The 14,026-nt window shown below is 40.7% G+C and overlaps 1 pseudogene; it reads right to left on the minus strand.

The window, feature by feature from the left end:
• Positions 1-6,743: 6,743 nt before the first annotated feature.
• LOC112304384 (ribose-5-phosphate isomerase pseudogene) lies at positions 6,744-12,675 on the minus strand (annotated as a pseudogene).
• Positions 12,676-14,026: the final 1,351 nt, after the last annotated feature.

Consider the following 14,026-nt stretch of genomic DNA (forward strand, 5'->3'; position numbering starts at 1 on the left):
CGTTAACTCCGAGGCGACATCCCCGCCCACCCTGCCCCGCCCACCATTCGCCCCGCCCCCCGCCAACTCGCTCGGTCTCCACGCTTTGCACCGCCGCATCCTAGGCCTGCGTCTCCGAGGCGCCACGCGTGGTTGGCCCAGCACTCCGCCTGCGCCGATAAGGGTTTTGTGGGACAAGGGGCCGAAGCCCCTACAAGTTTGCGGTTTCTGCCTAACGGTCATTGGGGTTTCTTCCTGCTCAGCACAGTCTAGATACAGTATGAGCTATATCTCTCACGGTGACAAGTATATCTTACCAAGACCTGGAAGGCCAGGTTTAAATTTTGAATTTTCTGGCAGGCACTCCTTGAGCCCCAATTAAATGTGGCAGATAGCAGTTGCTCTCAATAGAGCCTCCATGCGCACCCGTGTACATCCAGTGCTCAAGTCCAAGCTTCGTCCACAAGGCTGTAAACAGCTCTCAGCCATGATCATTCCTCGGACCTAGGAATCATTCCTGGGACTCGGATCATTCCTGGGTACATCTGTGGCCCCATCAACCCTGCGAGGATGGACCGGGGTGGGGGGCGCTTAGCAGGCTCGAGGCTCAAGTATGTTTGGGCAGAGGGGCTTCTCTGGTGGACCAGAAGCGGGGGAGCCAATCTGATTGTGGTGTCCCATTGTCCTTGCAGATTCAAACCTACCTCCACAAGGGGAGTTATCAAAGCTGGGGAAGGGCCAAAGCAGGGTCTTTATGGAGGGACGCAGTACCCTGTCGAAGAGGTGATACTGTTGAACAACAAGACCACGAATTGAATCCGTGCTCCAAATCTCCTTTAAGACTCATTCCTTTCCCGCAAATACCCGGGATGCTTCAAATAACCCCTGCACCAGAGCTCCCTTTGAGCACTTGTTATGCTTTTCCCAATCTCAAACAGAACATTGCAAATACAGGGTAAATAACTTTCCTTTGCCCCGAACCTTTTAAAGTAAGTGTCAATGCCTCATCATCACTCCTGAAGACTATAGTATTTCCTACAGTCAGGGATGTTCCCTAAATAACTACATACAGCCATCAAAATCAGGAAATTAATATCAATACATTACCATATAATCATCATACTTCAAGTTCACCGAATGTCCTAATAATTTTTTTATCATTATAAAAAATATTGTCCTCACCCAAGGACATTTTTCATTGCTTTTAGACAGAGAGGAAAGGGGAGAGAGAGAGACAGGAAAAGAGAGAGAGACATCGGTTGATTGCCTTTTCATATGCACCCCGATCAAGGATTGATCTGCAACCTGGGTGTGTGCCCTGACCAGGGATTGAACCCATGACCTTTTGGTCTATGGGACGATGTTCCAACCAACTGAGCCACACCGGTCAGGGCCTAATAATATTTTTATAGGAAAAAAGATCTTGTCCGGAATCACACGTTGCATTGGGTTGCCACAGCTCTTTAGTCTCCTTCAACCTGGAGTAGTTCCTCACTCTTATGTTGATTTTCATAACTTTGACAATTTAAAAGGTTACAGACTAGTTATTTTGTAGACTGTCCCTTAATCTGGGTCTGCCTAATGTTTCCAAATGCTTAGTTTCAGGTTATGCATCTTTGGCAGGAATGTCACAGATATGAGACTGTTCTCACTGTATCCTATCAGGGACAATTTCAGTTTCTCCCATTTCTAGTTATATTAATTTTGATCACTTAATTAAAGTGTTTTCAACCAAGCTCAAGTAAAGTAGTGTCAACTAAAAGAAAAGTTATTCTTTTCCCTTTGTAATTAATAAGCATTTTGTGGGCAGGGACTTAGAGCTTAAGTAAATATCCTGTTCATCACACTTCCAATTTATTTATTTATTTATTTATTATTTATTTCAGTATGGACTTGTGGATTACTACTTTTTCAATAGACTTGAATATACTACTATTATTACTTACTTTTATGTTTAAATTTTCCCAGATTAGGCCAGTGGGAACCCCATCAAGCTGGTTTCTGAATCACCATTAATCCTAGGCACCTAGCACTGGGACTGGAACCCAAAGATGCTTAATAGTGTTGGCTAAAATGAACTGCCACTGGGTTTACACATAGTGGATTCTCTGTATATGTTGATGGGTTCAATGAAAATATGAACAGGTAAATCAAAGTTAAGGGGTGACAAAGAAAACAGCAGTGCCTGCTAGGAGTCAGTTGTAGTTCTTGAGAGAAGTGTCCTGGCACCTCCTGAGAGAGGGACATATTGTATGACCTTGCTATCCAAAGTGTGGTCCGCAGGCCAGGAGTGTCAACATCACCTGGGAACTCTTAAGCAGTGCAGAATCTCCAGCCCTGTCAAATCTTCTGAATCAGAATCTGCACCTTAACAAGATCCTTAGGGGATTTTGCACTTCAGCGTTGGGAAGCAGTCCTGTACAAGACGGCTTCCTTTTAAAGATACAACTTTACCAGTCAGACAAAGTCTGTGAAAGTCCTCAGAACTGGTTGTTTTATAGCTGGGAGGAAGAGTGAAGAGCACCCCACACAGAATAAGAGAAAAGACTCCCAGAGTTACCACCGGCAAGAATTCAAAGTGATAGAGATTCTATCTGGGGAAGGAAAGTGTTAATGGTGGAGAAGGGGACTGTAGTGTACCCCTATGTTGTTTCGTTACTTAACTCAAAACACATATACACCATATCCATATAAATACATGTATATGTAAGTGGGATGGGGCAAGATGGAGCCCTACTTAGTGACCAAAATGCAAAAAGCTGTAGTGACCTCTTCTAAATTAGAATCAAGGTAGTCACCGGCAGAATTTACCATAAATGTTTGCTTATAAATTTAGCTTGGAAATTCAGAGACTTCTGGAATTGTCTCTTATCATCATTTTTCAAGAAGAGGAAAGGAAAACCTGACACATTTTAAAAATAAGAAATGGGGGCGGGGGGAGGCGCGGGAGCACAGTCCTCCTTTCCTGGGTTAATATCTCCATCTGCTGGCATTTCAAGGTATCGCTAACGAAGTCCTGAAAAGGCAGGTCAGAACCCCCACAGTATATTTGCCACACTTACCATGTAGAGATAATTGATATGCTATTGTTGAACTTTGTATCCTCCTGTTAAAAAAGTTAACATCACCTTGGAAGCATTTTCTTCAGTCTCACATGCTAGCCCACTGAATGTCGTCACAGACTTTATGCACCCACCCCTTTCGTTGATCGTTCAGCCTGTGCCCAATTGTTTCAGTGTTATAGGCAACATTGCAGTGAACTTTTTAAGCATAAAACTTTGCTTTTTTTTTTTTAATGGATTCCTTTGGCTGGAGGCCTAGGATATGAATTAATGAGTCAAAGAACATGCACATTTTTAAACACTTACTACATACTGTCAAATTTCATGACAAATGTTTTTAGACCTTCTAGAATTCTCATTTTGTCTTCTACCACTATCCAAGGCACTTGAATATAAGAATGATATAAGAATGAAAATATATGATCCTTGCCCACAAAATTAACTTCCTGGGAGGAACACAAAAACGGAAAAGAGCGCGCTCAAGGGCGGATAGTGTTATTTTAAGTCTTTAGGACTTCTCAGTGCTGTCAATGTCATTGTCTTTATTCGAATCTTTCTTTTGAATTGTTGGTACTAGGATTATACTCATTCAAGCTTATTATCTCTTCTTGAAAAATTAACCCTTTTATCACTAGAATTGTTCTTTGTCTCTCTCAATATACCTTGTCCTGAAGTCCACTTGCCTGATCTTAATATAGTCACTCTGGCTTTCTGATGATTGCCATTTGCATGATATGTCTTTTTCTATCTCTTTTACTTTTATGCTATTTGAGTCTCTATATTTAAAATAGGTTTCTATGGACAGTATATTCCATGTTTTCTTCTTTTATAGTTTGGGTTTTAAAATATTTTAATATTTGATTCATTTGATAATAAATTTTTCGTAAGAAATTACCAAATTTGGTAAGGTACCCAATATATTTTTTAAAAGACTTCCCAGTTTCACAATCTCAAAAATTAATCTCTATATATCTTCCATTGATTTGAAATACCAACTTTTTCTTTTTTAATATATTTTATTGATGATGCTATTACAGTTGTCCCAATTTTTCCCCCTTTGCCACCCTCCACCCGGTACCCCCATTCCCTCCAGCAATCCCCCCCTTAGTTCATGTCTATGGGTCATGCATATAAGTTCTTTGGCTTCACATTTCCTATAATATTCGGAACATCCCCCTGACTATTTTGTACCTACCAATTTATGCTTCTTAATCCCTACACCTTCCCCCCCATTCTTCCTCCTCCTCCTCCCATCTGATAACCCCCCAAGTGATCTCCATATCTGTGATTCTGTTCCTGGTCTGGTTGTTTAATTGATTTGCTTTTTTAGATTCAGTTGTTCATAGTTGTGAGTTTGTTGCCATTTTAATGTTCATGGTTTTGCTCTTCTTTTTCTTAAATAAGTCCTTTTAACATTTCATATAATAATGGCTTGGTGATGATGAACTCCTTTACCTTTACCTTGTCTGGGAAACACTTCATGTGCCATTCAATTCTAAATGATAGTTTTGCTGGATAGAATAATCTAGGTTGTAGGTCCTTTGAATATTTCTTGCCAGTCCCTTCTTGTCTGCAAAGTTTCTTTTGACAAATCAGCTGGCAGTCTTATGGGAACTTCTTTGTAGGTAACTCTCTGCTTTTCTCTTGCTGCATTTAAGATGCTCTTTTAGGAAAAATGGAGCTTCTGGCCAAGATGAAGGCATAGGTGGATACGTGTCAATTCCTCGCACAACCAAAAAGAAGAATAACAGCCAATTTAAAAAACAAAAAACAACCAGAACTGTCAGAAAATCAAACTGTATGAAAGTCCGACAACCAAGGAATTAAAGAAACATACATCCAGACTGGTAGGAGGGGCGGAGATGGGAAGGGAGGGACTGGGGCGTGGGGAGCGAGAATGCATGACAAGGCAGCAGCTGGTGGACTGTGGTAGGCAAGGTGGGGGCTGTGGACTGGGATATCCCACATTCCCATGTGGATAGCCAGGAGGCAGCAGTGGGAGAAACTCCCAGTCTCACAGGAGAGTCCGCTGGAGAGCTCCACAGGATCCTTACTTACACAAGACCACCTACCCAGGATTCAGTACCTAAAAGAGCACAATCTGCTTGTAGGAAGTGAGGGAAGTGAATGAAAGCTGGGCAAGAGCCAAGCCAGTGGCATTGTTCCCTCTCTGACCCCTCCTCCACATACACCACCACAACGCAGTGAATTGGATTGCCCAGTCATGGTGAATACCTAAGTCTCCACTCCTTACAACATAACAGATGCACCAGGACAAAGAAATATGACCCAAATGAAATAACAGATCAAAACTCCAGAAAAAGAACTAAGTGATGAAGAGATAGACAACCCAGCAGATGCAGAGTTCAAAACATTGGTAATCAGGATGCTCAAAGAAATGATTGAGTGTGGTCACAAAATACAGGAAAAAGTGAAGGCTATACAAAGTGAAATAAAGAAAAATATACAGGGAACCAACAGTGAAGGGAAGGAAACTGGGACTTAAATCAAAGATTTGAAACAGAAGGAAGAAATAAACATTCAACCAGAACAGAACGAAGAAGCAAGATTCAAAAAAATGAGGGGAGGCTGAGAAACCCCTGGGACAACTTTCAACATTTCAACATCCAAATCATAGAGGTGCCAGAAGGAGAAGAGGAAGAGCAAGAAATTGAAAACTTATTTGAAAACATAATGAAGGAGAACTTTCCCAATCTGGCGAAGGAACTAGACATACAAGTCCAGGAAGCACAGAGAGTCCCAAAGAAATTGGATCCAAGGAGAAACACATCAAGGCACATCATAATTAAGTTACCCAAGATTAAAGATAAGGAGAGAATCTTAAAAGCAGCAAGAGAAAAGGAGACAGTTACCTACAAAGGAGTTCCCATAAGACTATCAGCTGATTTCTCAAAAGAAACATCTCAGGCAAGAAGGGGTTGGAAAGAAGTATTCAAAGTCATGAAAAGCAAGGACCTATAGCCTAGATTACTCTATCCAGCAAAACTATCATTTAGAATGGAAGGGCAGATAAAGTGCTTCCCAGATAAGGTCAAGTTAAAGGACCACCACCAAGCCCCTATTATATGAAATGTTAAAGGGCCTTATCTAAGAAAAAGAAGAAGATCAAAACTATGAACATTAAAATGACAACAAACTCACAACTATCAACAACTGAACCTAAAAACAAAAACAAAAACAAACTAAGCAAACAACTAGAACAGGAACAGAATCACAGAAATGGAGATCACATGGAGGGTTATCAGTGGGAAAGGGAAGGAGAAATGGGGGAAAAGGTACAGGGAATAAGAAGCGTAAATGGTAGGCACAAAACAGACAGGAGGAGGTTAAGAATGGTGTAGGAAATGGAGAAGCCAAAGAACTTATATGTATGACCCATGGACATGAACCAAAGGGCAGGAATGCTGGAGGGAGGGAGGGTGCAGGGGAGAAAGGGGAGAAAGAAAAAAATGGGACAACCGTAATAGCATAATCAGTAAAATATACTTTAAAAAAAGAGTCTCTATCTTTAACCTATGGCATTTTAATTCTAATGTGTCTTGGAGTGGTCCTCTTTGGATCCAACTTGTTTGAGACTGTTCTTTCTGGATTTGTATGTCTGTTTCCTTCACCCAATTAGGGAAGTTTTCTTTCATTATTTTTTCAAATAAGTTTTCAATTTCTTGCTCTTCCTCTTCTTCTTTACGATTCTGGCATCCTTATGATTCTGATGTTGGTACATTTAGAAATTTCCCAGAGGCTTCTTATTCTATCCTCGTGCTTTTTAAATTCTTTTTTCTTCTTGCTGTTCTGATTGAAAGATTTTTTCTTCCTTATGTTCCAAATTGTTGATTTGATTCTCAATTTCATCCCCTCCACTGTTGGTTCCCTGTAGATTTTTATTTCACTTTATGTAACCTTCATTTCTTCCTGAGTCTCTTTTATGTTGTTGACATACTCAATGAGTGCTTTAAGCATCCTGATAACCAGTGTTTTGAACTTTGTGTCTGATAGGTTGGTTATCTCCATTTCATTTAATTCTTTTCTGAAGTTTTGTTCTGTTCTTTCAATTGGGCCATATTTCTTTGTCTCCTCAATTTGGCAGGCTCCCTGTGTTTGTTTCTGCATATTAGGTAGAGCTGCTTTGACTCCCTGTCTTAGTAGTGTGGCCTATTGTAGAAGAGGGGACCTGTAAATTGTGTGGGCAGAGCCTTAGGTGATCTCCAGGGCAGGGCAACCTGTTTCACTGCTTTGTGGCTCTGTGTGTGGGGATGGCTGGGAGAGGGGGCAGTGCTGCTGTCTGAATTGCCTGGGAGGAAGCTGTCTCCCAGCACTCGCCCTGTTTCCAGTCACCTCACTTTCTCCCTGTATACCACTTGTGCCCTTTCTGCTGTTGTCCTGCTGCTGAGTCCCAGAGGGGTGTGGGTCTGCCTAAGCCCTAAGTCTACTCCAGGCCCTTTAAGAGGATTCTCCTGATAATCCAGCATTTTCTTCTGCTACCCACCCCCCACTGGTTTTTACTGCCAGTAGTTATGGCACTGGAATCCTGGGCTGCTGGTTGGTCTGGTTTGGGGCCTAGGTATCCTCCCAGTTGGTCTCCACCACCCGTGAATGTGGGACTGCCTGTTCTGCCGCCTCCCCACACCAGTCCTGCAGCTCCACCTCTCTCCCCATCTCTGCCCCCTCCTACCCGTCTGGGTGAATGTGACTTCAGACGGTTCTGGATGATATTTGTTTTGTAGACTAGTTGTAATTTTTTCTGCAGTTGTGCGAGGAGGTGAAGCATGTTTACCTATGCCTCCATCTTGACCAGAAATTGCCCCAACTTTTTCATACATTAAATTCTCTTACATATTTCAATCTATTCTGGACCCTCTGTTTTGATCCACTCAGTTGTCTATTCATAGGCCAATACCAATTTTTTTTATTGTGGTAAAACAAATACATATAACATAAAATTTACCATCTTAACCACTTGAGGTGTACAGTTCAGTGATATTAAATACATTCATAATGTGCAACCATCATGCCATCCATTTCCATAGCTCTTTTCATATACAAAACTGAAACTCTATACCTATTAAACAATAGTCCATTGTCATTTCACCCAAGTCTCTAGCAACCATCTTTCTACTTTCTGTCTCTATAATTTTGACTACTAAAACCTAAGTAAAAATTTTTGACTACTCTACTTACCTCATATAAGTAAACTCATACAGTATTTGTCTTTTTGTAACTGGCTTATTTTACTTAGCATAATGTCCTCATTTCACTCATGTTATAACACACATCTAACAAGGCTGAACAATATTCCATTGTATTTATGTACCACATTTTGCTTATCCATCCTTCCACTGATAGGCACTTGGTTTGCTCCCATATTCTAACTATCATGAATAATGCTAATATGAACACAGTTGCACAAATATCTTTGAGACACTGCTTTCAATTCTTTTGGGTATACACCCAGAAGAAGAATTGCTGAATAATATGATAATTCTATTTTTAATTTTTTGAGGAACTGCCATTACTGTTTTCCACAGTGGCTGTACCATTTACATTCCTATCAACAGTGTACAGGGCTCCAGTTTCTCTTCATCCTTGCCAACACTTATTTTTTATTCTTATTTATAGTAGCCACCCGGATGAGTATGAGGAGATACCGCATTGTAGCTTTGTGTTTCGCTAATGACCAGAGATGTTGAGCATCTTTTCATGTGCTTATTGACCATTTGTGTATCTTTGAGAAATTTCTACTCAAGATGTTTGCCCACTTTTGAGTTACATTTTTTGCTTTTGGGGGAGTTCTCTAAATCTTGTGGATATTAAGCTTTTTATCAGATATATGATTTGTAAGTATTTTCTCCCATTTTGTGGTTTGCCTTTTTATTTCATTGGTATATAACATTTTAATGAAGTCCAGTTTGACTATTTTTTTCTTTTGTTGTCTGTGTCTTTGGTGTCATATCCAAGAAATCATTCCCAAATCCAATGTCATCAAGTTTTTATCTTGTTATTTTCTAAGGGTTTTATAGTTTTAGGTCTTACATTTAGGTCTTTAACCGATGTTGAGTTAACTTTTAAACAATCACATTAACTAGCCCTGGCTGCTGTGGCTCCATGTATTGAGTGCTAACCTGAGAACCAAAGGGTCCCTAGTTCAATTCCCAGTCAGCGCACATGCTTGGGTTGTGGGCTGGGTCCTGGGTGTGGGGCACACAGGAGGCAACCACACATTGATGTTTCTCTCCCTCTCTTTCTCCCTCCCTCCCCCTTTCTCTCAATATAAATAAATAAAATCTATCAATAAAAATTATGTAAAATAAGCATTCAATTTTATTATTTTGCATGTGGATATCCACTTTTCCCAGTAGCATTTGTTGAAAAGACTGTCTTTTTCCCATTGAATGGTCTTGGCACCCCTGCCAAAAATCACTTGACCTCACTATGTGCAAGTTTATTTCTGGGCTCTCTATTCCATTCCATTGGTCTATGTTTGTCTTTATGCCAGCGCCACATTGTTTTGATTACTGTGACTTCATAATAAGTTTTAAATTTAGGAATTTGAGTACTCCAGCTTTGTTCTTTTTTTAAAATATATTTTCTTGATTATGCTATTACAGTTGTCCCATTTCCCCCCCTTTATTCCTCTCTGCCCTGCACATCCCCTCCCACCCGCATTCCCCTCCTTAGTTCATGTCCATGGGTCATATATATATAATAACTTCTTTGGCTTCTACATTTCCTATACTATTCTTAATCTCCTCCTGTCTGTTTTGTGCCTACCATGTACGCTTCTTATTCCCTGTACCTCTTCCCCCTTTCCTCCTTCCCTTTCCCACTGATAACCCTCCATGTGATCTCCATTTCTGTGATTCTGTTCCTGTTCTAGTTGTTTGCTTAGTTTGTTTTTTTTAGGTTCAGTTATTGATAGTTGTGAGTTTGTTGTCATTTTAATGTTCATAGTTTTGATCTTCTTCTTTTTCTTAGATAAGGCCCTTTAACATTTCATATGATAGGGGTTTGGTGATGAACTCCTTTAACTTGACCTTATCTGGGAAGCACTTTATCTGCCCTTCCATTCTAAATGATAGCTTTGCTGGACAGAGTAATCTTGAGTGTAGGTCTTTGCCTTTCATGACTTTGAATACTTCTTTCCAGCCCCTTCTTGCCTACAAGGTTTCTTTTGACAAATTGACTGATAATGTTATGGGAACTCCTTTGTAGGTAACTCTCTCCTCTTCTCTTGCTGCTTCTAAAATTCTCTCCTTCCGTTTAATCTTGGATAATGTAATTATAGTGTGTCTTGGTGTGTTCCTCCTTGGGTCCAACTTCTTTGGGACTCTCTGAGCTTCCTGGACTTCCTGAAAGTTTATTTCCTTTTCCAGATTAGGGAAGTTCTCCTTCATTATGTTTTCAAATAAGTTTTCAATTTCTTGCTCTTCCTCTTCTCCTTCTGGCATCCCTATGATTCAGATGTTGGAATGTTTAAAGATATGCTGGAGGTTCCTCAGCCTCTCCTCATTTTTTTGAATTCTTGTTTCTTCATTCTGTTCTGGTTGAATGTTTCTTTCTTCCTTCTACTCCAAACCATTGATTTGAGTCCTGGTTTCCTTCTCATCACTGTTGGTTCCCTGTGGATTTTTCTTTACATAATTTCACATAATGCGACCTTCGTTGCTGCCAAGGTCTTTTTTATTGGTGAAGTACCCACTGAGTTCCTGGAGCATCCTGATAACCAGTGTTTTGAACTCTGTATCTGATAGGTTGGCTATCTCTTTGTCCCTTAATTGTATTTTTTTCTGGAGCTTTGAGCTGTTCTTTCATTTGGGTCTCTTTTTTTTGGTCTCATTGTGCCTGTTACATAGTAAGGGTAGAACCTTAGGTGTTCACCAGGGCGGGGCAACCCACTCACTACGTTGTGATGCTGTATGTGAGGGAGGGGTCTGAGAGGGAACAATGGTGCTTGCTCTGCTCTCTGCCAGTTTTCGGTCACTTCCCCCACTACCCACAATCAAATCGGGCCCTTCTGGTGCTGATTCCCAGTGGGTGGGTTTGCGTATGTTCTAGGACCCTGCGGGTCTCTCCAACAAACTCTCCTGTGAAGCTGAGAGTTTTTCCTGCTGCCACCTCAATCCCCACAGGTGTTTTCAGTCAGAGGCCCTGAGGCTTTATTTCCTAGTACAGGAACCCTGGGTTGTGTGATTTGTCTTTCTCCCTAGTTGTTCCTCCCGGTTTATCTGCATGCAAATGTGGGACCACCCAGTCTGCAAGCCACCACCTTGCCTGGTCCACCAGCTGCCACCTTGCCGTGAGTCCTCTCTGCCCCTCCTACTGGTCTGGATGAATGTTTCTTCTTTAACTCCTTGGTTGTCAGACTTCCATACAGTTTGATTTTCTGTCAGTTCTGGTTGTTTTTTTTTTTTAATTTTTTGTTGTCCTTGTTTTGGTTGTGCAAGGAGGCACAGTGTGTCTACCTGTACCTCCACCTTGGCTGGAAGTCCTGTTCTTTTTTTTTAATAGTAAAATATATATGTTTATATTTCCCTTTTTTCTATAAACATACAAAAATATATATGTTTATATTTCTCTCTTTAAAAGATGACATTTAACACTTCACAAGACTGGATTTAACTCCCCAACCCCCACCCTGCCAGCTGTCCACCTGGCACAGGGGCATTAAAGTAAAGGCTCTCAGAGAGGCATGTCCACCTTGGCTGTGGGCTGGGGACTCAAGGTGAACTTCACTCCTGCAAGATCAATAGAAAGGTTTCTCCCTCATATATTCATTGAGCCATCCTGTATCCTGAAGTATACGCTCTCAGACATGTTCACTACACCTGGAATCGTTTTGATAGCTATGTTGTTCACTTCACTCCATTCGTGCACCCAGTCAAACTTCCAGGCCGGGATAGAATTACCATTATCTGTCATCATGGGACCTGCCTTGGTGACGTCTTTTCAAAGTTTAATCCCGCCACCAAACTTCTGAGTCACAGCTCGACTCCCTGGGACATAGCTCATTGGGATAACCTCCATGGGGATTCTTCTGTGCCACTGATCCCCAAGGTTCTTTGAATCTTCTCCTGAAATTGATGATCAGGATCAAGTGACTGGCATAGCCCACTACAGTCTTATCCTGGATCAGGTAGCCTCCACTCCCCACGATGAGACTGAGATCAGCATCTACCTCATCGACACCATAGACGGTGAGGTCACTGTCTGTGTGTTGGTCCGGGTCACTGAGAGTTAAGCTATACTGCAGGATGAGCTGACAGGCCTTGAAGGAAGTGGGATCACAGAGGTTCACATTCTCTTATTTCACTCTTTCAGCTATTTGCTGCATAGCATGGACAACTTGAGAACCACTTTCAATTCTCAGCACTTGCTTACTCCTCATGCGAATTTCCACCTCTTTTCTAATTTCCAGCTTTTTGGCCTCTTTGGCCTTGGACATCATGGAGGGGACTGGGAAGACTCTGTTAGCTTCCACACCACTGGTTCTTGTTTGCCCCACGCTGCCGCAGGTCCTCAGACTGTGCTCCCCAAGCAGCTGCACATGGGAACCTGGGACCCAATTTTGATCTTCTTTTTCAAGATAGTTTTGGCCAGTCGGGGTCCCTTGAAATTCCATGTAAATTTTTGGATGGATTTTTCTATTTTGGCAAAAAATTTTGAGATTTTTTAATAGCAGTTGCATTGAATCTGTACATTGCTTTGGGTAATATTGACATCTCAACAATATTAATTGTCCTTCAATCTATGAATATGGAATGTGTTTCCATTTACTTGTCTTAATTTCTTGCAGTAATGTTTGTAGCTTTTTATTGTTTGTCTTTCACTTCCTTGTTTAATTCCTAAGTATTTTATTATTTTAGAGGCATTCGTAATTCTCATAATTTCCTTTTGAGATTGTTCATTTTAAGCATATAGAAATGCAACTGAGTTCTGTGTGTTGACTTTATATCCTGGTAGTTGACTGAATTTTGTTAGCTCTCATGAATTTTTGTGGAATCTTTAGGGTTTTCTTTCTTTCTTAGATGTTATTTATTTATTTTTAGAGAGGGGGGAAGGGAGGGAGAAAGAAAGGGAGAGAAATACCGATATCTGAGAGAAACATGGAACAGTTGCCTCTCACACACCCCCAACCAGCAACCTGGCCTTCAATCCAGGCATGTGCCCTGACCGGGAATTGAACCTGTGACTTTTTGGATAGTGGGATGACACCCAACCTACTGAGCCTCAACAGTCAGAGGTAGGGTCTTCTAAATATAAGATTATATCATGTGCAAGCACAGATAATATTACTTGTTCCTTTCCATTTTGGGTGCCTTTTATTCTTTTTCTTGTCTGATTGCTCTAGCTAAAAATTCTAATATTATGTTGAAAGTGAGCATCCTTCTCGTTTCTGATTTTAATGTTAAGTCTTTAAATCTTTCACTATTGAGTATGATTTATTTGCTGTGGATTTTCATAGTTTTTATTATGTTGAGGTAGTTTCCTTTTCTATTCCTTGTTTGTTGAGTGTTTTTTTTTTTACAGGATGTTGAATTTTGTCAAATGCTGTCTGCATAAATTGAGATGATTATTTTCCCCCTTCATTCTTATTTTGTGGTGTATTACATTGATCAATTTTTATATATTGAACTGTCCTTGCATTCCAGGAACAAATCCTTCTTGGTCATTGGTGATGAAGAAGCCATAGAATGCATATATATTTGTAATCCTCTGCAGATGCATATTCAGTTTTTGTTTTCTTCTAACAAAGCTGTGATCAACAGCCTCCTATATATTTCCCCTAATTTGTGTATTTAATCTAGGTTAATGTGTGTATTTCAGAATACACAGATTTCTAGATAGGAATAGCCAGTTAGGAAAATGAATGCATATTTAAAATTTTGATAGATACTACTAAGTTATCTGCAAAGACACTGTCAATGCTACTCCCATGGACTGTATAGGAGGGGGCCTATAGTACTCCTAAG

This window comes from Desmodus rotundus, chromosome 1, assembly GCF_022682495.2.
Source record: "Desmodus rotundus isolate HL8 chromosome 1, HLdesRot8A.1, whole genome shotgun sequence".
Taxonomy (NCBI): Eukaryota; Metazoa; Chordata; class Mammalia; order Chiroptera; family Phyllostomidae; genus Desmodus; species Desmodus rotundus.